The sequence below is a fragment of the Balaenoptera physalus genome (genome assembly GCF_965194825.1).
Source record: "Balaenoptera physalus genome assembly, chromosome: 7".
In the NCBI taxonomy this organism is placed as follows: Eukaryota; Metazoa; Chordata; class Mammalia; order Artiodactyla; family Balaenopteridae; genus Balaenoptera; species Balaenoptera physalus.
The window spans coordinates 103,220,379-103,236,925 of record NC_138886.1 but is presented as its reverse complement, the minus strand read 5'-3'; positions in this window follow the sequence as shown (position 1 = coordinate 103,236,925).

Genomic DNA, 16,547 nt, shown 5'->3' with positions numbered 1-16,547 from the left:
ATATATGTACAATGGAATATTATTCAGCATTAAAAAGGAATGAAGTTCTATTAACATGCTACAACAGGGACAAAACTTGAAACACTATGCTAAGCATAATAAGTCAGATACAAAAGGACAAATATTGTATGATTCCACTTATATGAAGAATAGGCAAATTCATAGAGACATAAAGTAAATTAAAGCTTACCAGGGACTGAGGGAGAGAGGAATGCAGTTATTGCTTACACGGTACAGAGTTTCTGTTTAGGGCAATGAAACAGTTTTGGAAGTAGAAGGTGGTGATAGTGTCACAACACTGTGAACGTAATTAATGCCACTGAAATGTGCACTTAAAAATGGTTTAAAGGGCAAATTTCTTGTTTATATATTTCACAATAAAAAGATTCAGCTAGTGTGATTCTTCCCAGTTCATTATTTTACAAAAAAAATTGATCTCTCTCATTTAATATTAATTTTAGAATCAGCTTGTCTGTATCTACAAAAAATCTTGCTGGGATTTTGACAGGAATTTCATTAAACCTATAGATTAATTTGAAGAGGATTGACATATTTACTATGAAGATGAACACAGTATGTCCATTCAAGTCTTCTTTGATTTACTTCATTAACATATTATAGTTTCTACCCTACAGAATCTGCAACAGTTTTGTTAGATCTACACTAAGGTATTTCCTTTTTTATTTTTTAGTCATTGTAAAAGGCATAGTGTTTTTAATTTTTGTTCCCAACTTTCCATTGCTAGTATATAAAGAGAAGATTAATATTTGTGTGTTGACTTTGTATTTTGCAACTCTGGGGGGTTGTTTGTTTTTTTGTTTTAATAGAACCCTTGGAATTGTCTATGTGGATAATCATGTCATCTGTAAATAAAGACAGGTTTGTTTCTTCCTTTCCAATCTGTATACCTTTCATTTTCTTTCTTTGCCTTATTTCCCCAGCCAGGACTTCCAGGACCCTATTGAATATGAGTGGTGAGAGCAGACTCTTAGCAGTTCAGCTGGAGCTAAGCCACCGGGAGTCAGAGTAGTCAATTAAGCAATAGGCCAAAATGAAAGTATCAGTCAAGTCTTTAACTACTTATTGTAATAGTATAAGCAAGAGCCTCAACTAGAGAAAACCTCAATTTTTTCCCTACTCTGTTTGTTCCCATGGAATGGCCCACCAGTTGAGGTCAAGTGGATCAGCACAGACCACAGATGTGGCAGTCATCTCACTACTGAAAAAGGAGACCCCAACAAAAGGCTCTGGCATTTTTATGAATGCTGGAACAGGGGCCAGGGAGAGAGGAAATTACTAGGAGTAGAAAAGACTGAGTTGTGAGTCAGAGTGGAGAAAAGTGTTTTCTGGCTTCCCCTGGGTCCAATAAGGAGACCCTTACAGAGATCCCTGAGGAAAGCCACCATGGAAAGCCTCCAAATGAAGCCTCTGGTCTGGGGTGTAGACATAGATAGAAGCATGGCTGGTTGGAGAGGGTGCTCTGAGGCCTTGACCCTTCAGAGACCTCAGTGCACTGGCTGTGCACCAAGTCTGGGGTGTGTATTCCTATCTATGATCAGGCTTAAGAAATCACACAGGATTGTGGCCTATCGTTGGACTCTTTAACTCTGCTCTGATTTTCTTGGGACCTGAGTAAAAACCAGGGTATTTTTATGGACCTGAATAGGTTAGACTCTTGAAGGGCTGTTCTAAGAACCAGGTAAATGGTTTGAGACAACAGGGACCAAGGCTTTGATCAAAATCACTCTAATTAGAATCAGGCCTGCCTTGAGTCTCATTATGAGACATGAGGCTTAATGGGTTACAAAACCAGGAAATATGTCTCCTAGACTATCTGGGTCTACCGTACAGAGTTAGGCAGTTTTAAAAATTCTATTGTTTGAACCTTTATTACTTGGTCCAAGGCAATAATACAGTCCCAGCTTGAGCTGATCAGAAGGTTGGTTCTGATGTGACTGTCCCCCAGGGCTAACTGATGTCATGACAGTCACGTATACACAAAAGGAGTTGATCCCAGAGGTCACAGCAGGGCCTTCTCTTTGGAAATAAAGAGTTTTTAATGTCAGAGAGGCATAGATATAACATGTATTAATTAAGTAGTCAGGTTCACAGTTTTTAATGTGGTCTTTTGTCATGGGAACTCTTGTCCCGGGCTTTTCTGTCTAGTCTGAATATTTTAGTCTCTAGTTTTAGAGGCACACATGAGGCAGTCACTTTGAACCTGTTCTGTTTGTCTGACATCAGTTTATCCACCTCACTAGTATAGATAGCATTTGGAGGTGTTTTATGTGGAACATGCAAGAGCGGGGTCATCATCTGCTGTCTCAGTCAGTGTTATCAAGTTAACTATAGGCTCAGCCATCAGTCTGAATCTAAAGGACTCAAGGCAGAAGAGGGAGTTTGGTTTGGTTTGGTTTTTAAGGAGGAGCGAAAAGCTTTCAAGAGTGGCTCTGCAAAAGCAAAGATCATTAAAGTCTTTTTTCCTCCTCCACATCATTCTAAGTGTCAGCGTTTTGTGTTGGTTGTTATTATTTTTGTGTCTTATTTAGCAATCAACATTTTATTAAATTTCTAAATTAATTTTTAATTTTTTTTAGACTTTTTGTTTGGAAGGGTTGTGTGTAAGAGGGATAAAAAGGTTTTACAGAAAAACATTTTTATATAACTTAAAAAGAAAAACACATCATGTTGAAGAATTGCTTAGCATAACATTTTGAATTTTTAAAAGATTTTAAATTAGTTTCCAGAGTTTCCATAACCTCTCATTTTTTGTTATTTAAAAGCCATTTAGTGTGCTATTTATTTGACTCCTTAGAAAGGGATGGAAGTGGATAGAAGTCCCTTGCAGGGCCTTCACATGGAGACCAAGATGTCAGAAACTCTAAACAAGGGTCATAAAATGGAAGGGAAGGATGGAAGTGGGGGGGCAGTCTGATCCAATGTGTGGCTCAAACGAGAAGTCCTTTTTGGGGGAACTGTTGTATTGAGCTCCCAATCTGGTCACCTGAGATGTGCTGTCTGGGTTGGGATTATTTGTCTCCTTTTATCAATCACTTAAGACTGCCCTTTACCCGTCTATGAAAACATTCAATGCCCCAGCAGCTTGTGGGTGACATGGAGCATGGAGAGTTTGCATGTCTCATAACTGGGCTGTTATCAGATGCCATGTGTTCAGAAAAGTTGAACAGGACACAGGTGTGGTCTTGTAGGGCCTGGATAGTACAGCCTGAAAATATATCAGGGCTCCTTTTGCTGGGTAGCCAGGAGAGCCTTCCCTAGGGCATGAAGCTCTGTCCACTGTGCTGAGTGCCCTTCTCACACTCAGTTAGGGACAGGTCTCTCTTATGTTGGAGGGCAGGTGCACCCCATTGCAGCCAGATGGAAGTTAATTAGGAGGAGCCATCAGTGAACCAAGCCCATGTGTGAGAGGGGAGGTCTCTACATCCCAGCCCCCAGTGAGTCAGTAGAGGAAGTAGATGGGCAAGGTGCCAGGGAGGCAGAAGGGCACCCAAGACCTTTCTATGGAATTGCAAAAACCTGGCTAGGCTGGGTCTTGCCTGCTGTTGCAAGTACTGTTTTTACTTTATAGTGGAGGATTCTTGAGCTGCCCCCACACAGCAATTTGAGACTTGTTCAGACTACAACATGATTGGGGTTTTTGATTTTAAGATTATTTCATAGCCATGGGACCTGTGCTCAACATTTGCTACAGCCCAATAAGGGGCCAATAATTGTCTCTCAAAGGCTGTGTACTTCTTAGTTGACTCCAGCAGTTTACAGATCTAAAATTTCGATGGGTACCTCTGGCCTGGGATGGTGTTTTTGTTATAAGCTCTAAAAGGTGAACTGGGAGGTTGACAAGACTGTAGCCCAAATGGTAAAATAGGTCAGTGGGCCCTGAAGAAACATGGCCTGGGTGGCCCATTGGAGGGTTTCCAGAACATTCTCTTGTCTGGGGCTCTGCTCAAAGATAGTAGTCCTGAGACACTGGTGTCACTCATCTCTGGGCTTTGTTTTGATTTATTGCAGCAGAGAAGGCCAAATGCTTGGCAGAGACCTCTCCTGAAATGAGACACTGTGTCCCTTTTAGATTATGTCCAGGAATTTTATTTGGGTATCAGGTTCTTGCATTTTGTCTATGCTAAAGGATAAACATATAAGGTTCTATCTCCCTGTGGTACTTTTCTGTCTCATACTCAAAGAAGGGTTGTCTTTCTGGGCCTGTGTTTTCAGAAGTAGAGTAGAAAGTAGTATGGAGGGAATGGCAGGGGCATATCAAATATCTCAATTCAATATTGTTACAACAGATTATTTCTTCATCCATTCTGCTGTGCAGGAGATCTAAGCACACTTCATGTTCTTGGTGTTCTGAACACCTAGCAGTTTATCCTTCGTGAGTGAGCAGCAGGTTTTGGCCCCTATACACTGCATATTTGTGAGTGGCAATACCAGCTGACTAGTATCAGCAGCTGCAGAGCTGAGTGCCATCCATTTTATCTCTTTCATCCTGCCTACGACAATTTTCCTTGGGTAGTGTGTTTGTGTGATTCCTTATTCAGCTCTTCTTCCTTGGTGCTTTGAAATTCAGGGCTAAGAGATGCTCCATACCTTGCAATTTCAATTAAGGGATCAATGTTTTAGATGCTCATATCTGCACAACTATTAGTCCTGATCTATGGAAATGCATCCTCTAAGAATGTAAACCTTAAATTTGGTCCAAATTTCATGTGTTTCATAGATATTCCTTACTTTTTATATTTGGGGTTTTGTTGTAACTGTTTCCTACATTATTGGATTTTTTTTTTACTTGTTTGTTTTGAATTGAAGTATTTATTTATTAAATTTTTAACAGCTTTATTGAGGTGTAATTGATATATGAAAAACTGCACATATTTAATGTATACAGTTGGATAAGTTTGAACATATGCATACACCCATGAAGCCATCACCACAATCAAGGATATAAACATATCCATCACCTGCAAAAGCTTCCTCCTGTCCCCTTTTTCATTTTTTAAATTTTTTGTAGTGACAACACTTGAGATCTATTTTCTTAAAATTTTCAGTGCACAATAAAGTATTGGTAACTTATAGGCATTATGTTGTACAGCTGATGCCTAGAAATTATTTATATTGCATAACTGAAACTTTTTTGAATATGTAGATTTACCCTCTGTTTTTATGCTTTTGGGTAGTGATTTGTTGCTTTATAGAAGGAGGACAGATGAATCATTTCCACTCCTTATCTTAAATAAACCTAAAAACATCATATATTTTTAATCTTAGAAATATAATTACCTCAAAAGAAATATTGTTGAGGAGTTTATCATTTTTGTTCATCTTTTATTAATATTACCCTGGTAAAAAGAGATGCAAATAAAATTATTTTTCACAAAAAAAGACTGCGTAAATTACTATTCATAGTAAGTATTTCAGTGTTTTAAGTATCAAAATTGTGGCTAAGATTTATCAATTAATTATGTGTAAGTCTAGTATTGTTGGTTTAATACAATGCTTGAGTTAACAAAATAACTATCAATATTAATTTACAGTTCAAGTATTTTTCGTGTGAATTGTTTTCCAAAATTAAACATTAGGTATGCTAGTTATTGCAACTTTAAGTGAATAAGGACAGAAATACTCTGTATTAGATGCAAGCTTACTATATGTGAGGTACTTCATTTTCTTTACTTTACGTATTACAACAGCTCTAGGATGTAGGTATTTGTATCCATATTCTACAGGTAAGGAATGAGGGTCCAAGAGCTTAAGTCACATGACCTATCTCACATAAATGAACACATAATTATAAGATTGAAAAGCTGAAAGAAATCATCACACCTGCTCTGGAACAGACTCACAGCCTCCCAACTGGTCATGCTACCCATAGTCTATTCTAAACGCAACAGCTAAATTACTGATAAAACTTAAATCAAAACCACAATGAGGGAGGACCTTCAAGATCGTGGAGGAGTAGCACGTGACGATCACCCTCCTCTCCACAAATACATCAAAAATACATCTACACGTGTAACAACTGCTATAGAACACGTACTGAATGCTAGCAGAAGTACTCAGATATCCCAAAAGGCAAGAAACTCCCCATGTACCTGGCCATGTGGCTGATGGTCCTTGGTGCTCTGGTCGGGTGTCAGGCCTGATCCTCTGATGTGGGAGAGCCGAGTTTAGGACACTGGTCCAACAGAGACCTCCCGGGCTCTCGTAATATAAATTGATGAGAGCTCTCCCAAAGATATCCATCTCAATGATGAAATCCAGCTCCACTCAATGACCAGCAAACTCCAGTGCTGGACACCCAATGCCAAACAACTAGCAGGACAGAAATACTACCCCACCCATTAACAGACAGTCTGCCTAAAATCATAAGTTCACAGACACCCCAAAACACACCACATGACATGGTCCTGCCTACCAGAAAAACAAGATCCAGCCTCATCCACCAGGACACAGGCACAAGTCTCTGCCACCAGGAAACTTACAAAACTCACTGAACGAACATTACCACTGGGGGCAGACACCAAAAACAATGGGACTACAAACCTGCATCCTGTGAAAAGGAGACTCCAAACACAGTAAGTTAAGCAAAATGAGAAGACAGAGAAATACACAGCAGATGAAGGAGCAAAGTAAAAACCCACCAGACCAAACAAATGAAGAAGAAATATGCAGTCTACCTGAAAAAGAATTCAGAGTAATGATAGTAAAGATGATTCAAAATCTTGGAAATACAATGGAGAAAATAAAAGAACTGTTTAAAAAGGACCTAGAAGAACAAAAGAGTAAACAAACAGTGATGAACAACACAATAAATGAAATTAAAAATTCTCTAGAAGGAATCAAGAGTAGAATAAATGAGGCAGAAAAAGGGATAAATGACCTGGAAGATAAAAGAGTGGAAATAACTATCACAGAGCAGAAAAAAGAAAAAAGAATGAAAAGAATTGAGGACAGTCTCAGAGACCTCTGGGACAACATTAAACACACCAACATTCGAATTATAGGGGTCCCAAAAGAAGAAGACAAAAGAAAAGGACTGAGAAAATATTTGAAGAGCTTATAGTTGAAAACTTCCTTAATATGGGAAAGGAAATAGTCAATCAAGTCCAAGAAGCACAGAGAGTCCCACACAGGATAAATCCAAGGAGAAACACGCCAAGACACATATTAATCAAACTATCAAAAATTAAATACAAAGAAAAAATATAAAAAGCAGCAAGGGAAAAGCAAAAAGTAACATACAAAGGAATCCCCATAAAGTTAACAACTGATCTTTCAGCAGAAACTCTGCAAGCCTGAAGGGTGTGGCAGGACACATTTAAAGTGATGAAAGGGAAAAAACTAGAACCAAGATTACTCTGCACAGCAAGGATCTCATTCATATTTGACAGAGAAATAAAAATCTTTACAGACAAGCAAAAGCTAAGAGAATTCAACATCAGGAAAACAGCTTTACAACAAATGCTAAAGGAACTTCTCTAGGCAAGAAAGAGAAGAGAAGGAAAAGACCCACAATAACAAACCAAAAACAATTAAGAAAATGGTAATAGGAACAAGCATATGGATAACTATGGTAAATGTAAATAGATTAAATGCTCCAACAAAAAGATATAGACTGGCTGAATGGATACAAAAACAAGATCTGTATATATGCTGTCTACAGGAGACCCACTTCAGACCTAGGGATACATACAGATTGAAAGTGAGGGGATGGAAAAAGATATTCCATGAAAATTGGAAATCAAAAGAAAGCTGGAGTAACAATTCTCATATCAGACAAAATAGCCTTTATTTAAAATAAAGACTATTACAAGAGACAAAGAAGGACACTACATAATGATCAAGGGATCAATCTAAGAAGACATAACAATTGTAAATATTTATGAACCCAACATAGGCGCACCTCAATACATAAGGCAAATGCTAAGAGCCATAAGAGGGGAAATTGACAGTAACACAATCATACTAGGGGACTTCAAAACCCCATTTTCACCAATGGACAGATCATCTATAATGAAAATAAATAAGGAAACACAAGCTTTAAATGATACATTAAACAACATGGACTTAACTGATATTTATAGGACATTCCATCCAAAAACAGCAGAATACATTTTCTTCTCAAGTGCTCATGGAACATTCTCCAGGATAGATCATATCTTGGGTCACAAATCAAACCTTGGTAAATTTATGAAAATTTAAATCATATCAAGTATGTCTTCCGAGCACAACGCTATGAGAATAGATATGAATTACAGGAAAAAAATCTGTAAATAACAAAAACACATGGAGGCTAAACTGTACATTACTAAATATCGAAGAGATCACTGAAGAAATCAAAGGGGAAACCAAAAAATACCTAGAAACAAATGACAATGAAAACATGACGCCCCAAAACCAATGAGATGCAGCAAAAGCAGGTCAAAGAGGGAAGTTTATAACAATACAATCCTACCTCAAGAAAAAAGAAACATCTCAAATAAGCAACCTAACCTTACACGTGAAGCAATTAGAGAAAGAAGAAGAAAAAAAAAAAAACCCTGAAGTTAGCAGAGGAAAGAAATCATAAAGATCAGATCAGAAATAAATGAAAAGAAAAGAAGGAAACAATAGCAAAGATCAATAAAACTAAAAGCTTGTTCTTTGAGAAGATAAACAAAATTGATAAACCATTAGCCAGACTCATCAAGAGAAAAAGGGAGAAAACTCAAATCAATAGAATTAGAAATGAAAAAGGAGAAGTAACAACTGACACTGCAGAAATACAAAGGATCATGAGAGATTACTACCAGCAACTTTATGCCAATAAAATGGACAACCTGGAAGAAATGGACAAATTCTTAGAAATGCACAACCTGCCGAGACTGAACCAGGAAGAAATAGAAAATATAAACAGACCAATCACAAGCACTGAAATTGAGACTGTGATTAAAATCTTCCAACAAGCAAAAGCCCAGGACCAGATGGATTCACACTCAAATTCTATCAAACATTTAGGGAAGAGCTAACTCCTATCATTCTGAAACTCTTCCAAAATACAGCAGAGGAAGGAACAACCCCAAGCTCATTCTAGGGGCGAACATCACCCTGATACCAAAACCAGACAAAGATGTCCAAAGAAAGAAAACTACAGACCAATATCACTGATGAACATAGATGCAAAGATCCACAACAAAATACTAGCAAACAGAATCCAACAGCACATTAAAAGGATCATACACCATGATGAAGTGGGATTTATGCCAGGAATGCAAGGATTCTTCAATATATGCAAATCAATCAATGTGATAAACCATATTAACAAATGAAGGAGAAAAACCATATGATCATCTCAATAGATGCAGAAAAAGCTTTTGACAAAATTCAACACCCATTTGTGATAAAAACCCTCCAGAAAGTAGGCATAGAGGAAACTTACCTCAAAATAATAAAGGCCACATATGTCAAACCCACAGCTAACATCATTCTCAATGGTGAATAAAGGAAAGCATTTCCACTAAGATCAGGAACAAGACAAGGTTGTCCACCCTCACCATTATTAATCAACACAGTTTTGGAAGTTTTAGCAACAGCAATCAGAGAAGAAAAAGAAATAAAAGGAATCCAAATTAGAAAAGAAGAAGTAAATCTGTCACTGTTTGCACATGGAATGACACTATACATAGAGAATCCTAAAGTTGCTACCAGAAAACTACTAGTGCTAATCAATGAAATTGGTAAATTAGCAGGAAACAAAATTAATGCACAGAAATCTCTTGCATTCCTATGCACTAATGATGAAAAATCTGAAAGAGAAATTAAGGAAACACTCCCATTTACCATTGCAACAAAATGAATAAAATATCTAGGAATAAACCTACTTAAGGGGAGAAAAGACCTGTATGCAGAAAACTATAAGACACTGATGAAAGAAATTAAAGATGATACAGACAGATGGAGAGATATACCATGTTCTTGGATTGGAAGTATCAACATTGTGAAAATGACTATACTACCTAAAGCAATCTACAGATTCAATGCAATCCTTATCAAACTACCAATGGCATTTTTCACAAACTAGAACAAAAAATTTCACAATTTGCATGGAAACACAAAACACCCCAAATAGCCAAAGCAATCTTGAGAAAGAAAAATGGAGCTGGAGAAATCAGGCTCTTGGACTTCAGACTATACTACAAAGCTACATTAATCAAGACAGTATGGTACTGGCATAAAAAATGAAATATAGATAAATGGAACAGGACAGAAAGCTCAGAGATAAACCCACAAGATATCGTCACCTTATCTTTGATAAAGGAGACAAGAATATACAATGGAGAAAAAACAGTGGTTTTTTCAATGAGTGGTGCCGGGAAAACTGGACAGCTACATGTAAAAGAATGAAATTAGAACATTCCCTAACACCATACACAAAAATAAACTCATAATGGATTAAAGACCTAAATGTAATGCCAGACACTATAAAACTCTTAGAGGAAAACATAGGCAGAACACTCTATGTCATAAATCACAGCAAGATCCTTTTTGACCCACCTCCTAGAGAAATGGAAATAAAAATAAAATAAACAAATGGAACCTAATGAAATGTAAAAGCTTTTGCACAGCAAAGGAAACCATAAAGAAGCCAAAAAGACAACCCTTAGAATAGGAGAAAATATTTGCAAATGGAGCAACTGACAAAGGATTAATCTCCAAAATATACAAGAAGCTCATGCAGCTCAATATCAGAAAAACAAACAACCCAACCCTAAAATTGGCAGAAGACCTAAACAGACACTTCTCCAAAGAAGATATACAGATTGCCAACAAGCACATGAAAGGATGCTTGACATCACTAATCATTAGAGAAATGCAAGTCAAAACTGCAATGAGGTATCACCTCACACCAGTCAGAATGGCCATCAACAAAAAGTCTACAAACAATAAATGCTGGTGAGGGTGTGGAGAAAAGGGAACCCTGCTGCACTGTTGGTGGGAATGTAAATTGATACAGCCACTATGGAGAACAATATGGAGATTCCTTAAAAAACTAAAAATAGAACTACCATACGACCCAGCAATTGTACTACTGGGCGTATACCCTGAGAAAACCATAATTCAAAAAGAGTCATGTACCACGATGTTCACTGCAGCACTATTTAGAATAGCCAAGACGTAGAAGCAACCTAAGTGTCCATCAACAGATGAATGGATAAAGAAGATGTGGCACATATATACAATGGAATATTACTCAGCCATAAAAAGAAATGAAATTGAGTTATTTGTAGTGAGGTGGATGGACCTATATTGTGTCATACAGAGTGAAGTAAGTCAGAAAGGAAAAACAAATATCATATACTAACACATATATATGGAATCTAAAAAAGAAAATGCTTCTGAAGAACCTAGGGGTAGGACAGAAATAAAGACACAGACATAGAAAATGGACCTGAGGACATGGGGAGGGGGTATGGTAAGCTGGGACGAAGTGAGAAAGTGGCATTGACATATATGCACTACCAAATGTGAAATAGATAGCTAGTGGGAAGCAGCCGCATAGCACAGGGAGATCAGCTCGGTGCTCTGTGACCACCTTTAGGGGTGGGATAGGGAGCGTGGGAGGGAGACGCACAAGGGAAGGGATATGGGAATGTATGTGTACATATAGCTGATTCACTTTGTTATACAGCAGAAACTAACATATCATTGTAAAGCAGTTATACTCCAATAAAGATGTTAAAAAATAATCACAATGAGATATCACCACACATCTTTTAGAATGGCTATCATCAAAAAGTCAACAGATAACAAGTTCTGGTGAGAATGTGCAGAAAATACAATCCTTATATACTGTCAGTGGGACTATAAAATGGTGCAGCCATCATGGAAAACAAGATGGAGTTTCCTAAAAAAATTAAAAATAGAACCACCATATGATCCAGGAATCCAATTTATGGGTGTATATGTCCATAGGAAATGAAATGATAATCTTGAAGAGATAATCTATACTCTAATGTTCATTGCAGCATTATTCGCAGTAACCAAGATATGGAAACAAGTGTCCATTGATGGATGAAAGGATAAAGAATCTATGGTATATACATACAATGAAATATTATTGTCTTAAAAAGAATAAGATCCTGCCATTTGTCATAGCATGGATACATCTAGAGGACACTAGGCTAAGTGAAATAACTCAGGAACAGAAAGACAAATACTGCATAATTCCATTCATACATCAAATCAAAGAATGTCAAACTCGTAGAAACAGAGAGTAGACTGGTGGTTACCTGGGCCTGAGGTAGGGGAGTGGAGCAGGAAGATGTTGGTCAAAAGGTAAAATCTTCCATTTATAAGATGAATAAGTCCTGGAGCTCTAATTTATTTCATGATGATTAGTAATAACATATTATATGCTTGAAGTTTGTTGAGGGAGTTGATCCCATACACAAAAAAGTGTAACTATGTGTGGTGATGGATGTGTTAATTAGCATGATTGTGGTAATTATTTCACAATGTCTATGTATATCAAAACATCACTTTGTATATCTTAAATATATACAATTTTTATCTGTGAACCGTACGTCAGCGTAGCTGAGTAAAAAGCCCATACAATCAGAAGGTAAAAATTTAAGTTATGTCATGTCACTATTGGAAGGCAATTCTCAGTGTTTCTTGTGTTTCTGCAAAATTTGGGCCATCTGAGCAAAGGACACACTTGAAAAACAAACAGTATTGGGTCCTGGAGTTTCCTCCAGAAGCATGTAGAAACCTACCATCTCAGGGATTTCCCTGGCAGTCCAGTGGTTAAGACTTTGCCTTCCAGTGCAGGGGGTGTGGGTTCGATCCCTGGCTGGGGAGCTAAGATCCCACATACTTCCTGGCCAAAAAACTAAAACAAAACAGAAACAATATTGTAACAAATTCAATAAAGACTTTAAAAATGGTCCACATCAAAAAAACTTTAAAAAAAAGTTAAGAAACCTACCATCTCAGAGATGTAATAAAAATAAAGTCCTACTACTCCCTCCCCAAAGACATCTGCTTACATTTCAGGGTAATGAATGGTCTCTCCCTTCAGACAGGAAGAAAGGCAAAATAGGATATATAGCAACCCTATAAAAGCTCATAACTGCCTAGTTTTGTGATGCACCCTACTGCCCATTCATGTAACAAAGAACCCTCATCCCCTTGCCTTGCCGAGCTTTGGGTATGGGGACCAGCACAAGATGCTTCTTCTACAGCTACTGATTTTTTTTTTTTAATAAATTTATTTATTTATTTATTTATGGCTGTGTTGGGTCTTTGTTTCTGTGCGAGGGCTTTCTCTAGCTGCGGCGAGCGGGGGCCACTCTTCATCGCGGTGCGCGGGTCTCTCTCTATCGTGGCCTCTCTTGTTGCGGAGCACAGGCTCCAGACGCGCAGGCTCAGTAGTTGTGGCTCATGGGCCTAGTTGCTCCACAGCATGTGGGATCTTCCCAGACCAGGGCTCGAACCCATGACCCCTGCATTAGCAGGCAGATTCTCAACCACTGCGCCACCGGGGAAGCCCATACAGCTACTGATTTTCCTGTAAGTAATAAAGGTCTGTGACTCGGTTGGCACATGCAGATAACACTGTGGCAGGGTGACTTGTTAACTTGTAAGCAGAGTAAAATCTCAGACCCTTCACAGTTTCTAACAGTCAATTTTCTCCTTAAACCCAGCCATTGTCTTCCCGTCTCAGACAAAGAACCTCACAATGACTTCGCAAGTCTCCACATGGCTTGGCCCCCCACAAGCTGCCTTACTTTTTCTTCTGCTTCCTCACCCCATTTCAACAACACTGGTTTCTTTGCTGATGCTTGAACACAACAGTCAGCCTCTCACCTCCAGTGTTTGCAATTGCTGTTCCCTCTATCTGAAAAGCTCTTTCCCCACATAACTGCACAGTCCACTCTCGCAACAACTCAAGTCATTGTTCAAGCTTCATATTCTCAATAAGGCCCTTCTCTGACCAGCTATTTACAATCAGAAACTCTTTCTCAGTATGCCTCACCCCTCTTATCTGCTTTAGTTCTCCACATTTCACCTATTACATATTTTACTTATTTATCTAGTTTATTGTCTGCTTCCCCTCTTCAGAATGGGAACTTGATAAAGGCAGGAATTTCTGTCTTCTTTACTAATTGCTGGCTGAAGCTACCGCACCTAAAATAGTACCTGGCCCACAGCAGGGACCCAATAAATATTTGTTAAATGAAGTAATAAATTGATAAATCCAAATCTGTGTTGTTTTCATTTCCATACTGTCTTGTATTCTTTATTAATATCTTTGACTGAAAGCAAATTAACACAACAGGAAAGTCTACTTTTTAGAAAAGAAAATCATGAGCTTAAGAAATGAAATAATAATAGCAAAATATAAGGGAGAATTTTAAAAAGTTTACAGAACTGAATGTTGTACATTTTGTGCAAAATTGACAATTTTAAAAACAAATTGAAACCCATTCAAAAGCACACTTGCTCTGGGCAGATCCTTTGAACCATCTTCTACGAATCAATGGAACTTCCTTCCCCAGACAGGTAGGTAACATTTTGAGTTCCATAATATTTGATTCCAAGGTATTTCACTGTAAGGCAAGCTAATCAACTAGCCTCAGTGAATGGCTTAAAATTTGTTTTACTCATCTTTTCTGGGCCGAGAATGTCCAGAAACACTTTCCTTTACAAAATATGTGATGTGAATCACTTGGAAATGATTCTCTCAATTGTCTAAAGGAGTAATTTACTAGGATTAAAGCTCCACAGGTATGAACAAGTCATCAGTTGGTAGGTTCTGGTAGGTGTCATTGGTTTTCCAAAAAGATAAGGATGATGAGAAAATGCCAAAGAACATGAAATTAATGTGTTTTGTGCTCTTCTTTATGCAAGCTTGGGCAAATCCTTAACCTACCTGATCCTAGCTTTCTCATGTACAAAATGGAGAGGGTAACATCTGTCTCTGAGGATAGACAAGAAAATTAGAGATAAAGAATAAAGGTTCTACAATGTTATACAGATTCAAGGATTCAGTATGATAGAAATGAAGAAGAGACGCCTTTATAAAATACAGAAGTCATTTTGTCATCCACAATGAGATACATTTTCCAAACCTCAGACAAAAACCTGGATGCTTTCTATAATCTGTGTGACAGGAGGTGATTTGTGGTAAAACTAGACACATTCTAGGAAGCACTTCTAATCACGACTGAACAAATAATAAAACCTACTCCTATGACTAACACTCTGTAGTCAGAAGCACTTACCTGACTTGTGAACAACTTTATCCACTGAATCTGAAATTTAATATAAATTCAAATTCCTGAGGCTCTCCTACAGGTTTATTTATTTATTTTTTAACATCTTTATTGGAGTATAATTGCTTTACAGTGGTGTGTTAGTTTCTGCTTTATAACAAAGTAAATCAGCTATACGTATACATATATCTCCATATCTCTTCCCTCTTACATCTCCCTCCCTCCCATCCTCTCTATCCCACCCCTCTAGGTGGTCACAAAGTACCGAGCTAACCTCCCTGTGCTATGCGGCTGCTTCCCACTAGCTATCTGTTTTACATTTGGTAGTGTATGTCCATGACACTCTCTCACTTTGTCCCAGCTTACCCTTCCCCCTCCCTGCGCCCTCAAGTCCATTCTCTAGTAGGTCTGCGTCTTTATTCCCATCTTGCCCCTAAGTTCTTCATGACCACTTTTTTTTTTTTTTTTTTAGATTCCCTATATATGTGTTAGCGTACGGTATTTGTTTTTCTCTTTCTGACTTACTTCACTCTGTATGACAGACTCTAGGTCCACCCACCTCACTACAAATAACTCAATTTCATTTCTTTTTATGGCTAAGTAATATTCCATTGTATATATGTGCCACATCTTCTTCATCCATTCATCTGTCGATGGGCACTTAGGTTGCTTCCATGTTCTGGCTATTGTAAATAGAGCTGCAATAACATTGTGGTACATGATTCTTTTTGAATTATGGTTTTCTCAGGGTATATGCCCAGTAGTGGGATTGCTGGGTCGTATGGTAGTTCTATTTTTAGTTTTTCAAGGAACCTCCATACTGTTCTCCATAGTGGCTGTATCAATTTACATTCCCACCAACAGTGCAAGAGAGTTCCCTTTTCTCCACACCCTCTCCAGCATTTGCTGTTTGTAGATTTTTTGAGGATGGCCATTCTGACTGGTGTGAGATGATATCTCATTGTCCTACAGTTTTTGAAAGACCAAAATTCTGCTATTTAGAAACAATGTAGCCAAGGTAGCATTGTATATGAGTGTGAGTAAGTGTGTGTGTGTGAGCATGGTCATGTGTGAATATGAGTGTATGTGCGTGTGTACATATCAGCATGTGTGTGAACACATGAGTGTGTCAGCAAGAGCATATGTATATGAATGTGATGAGAGTGTGTGAGTGTGTGTGTGTGTGTCCTCAACTCTCTGCCTCTTATTTTCCCTCTGTCCTTAAACAGAAATGTCAGAGGGGAGCAACACCATCACATCTATCAGCAGAGG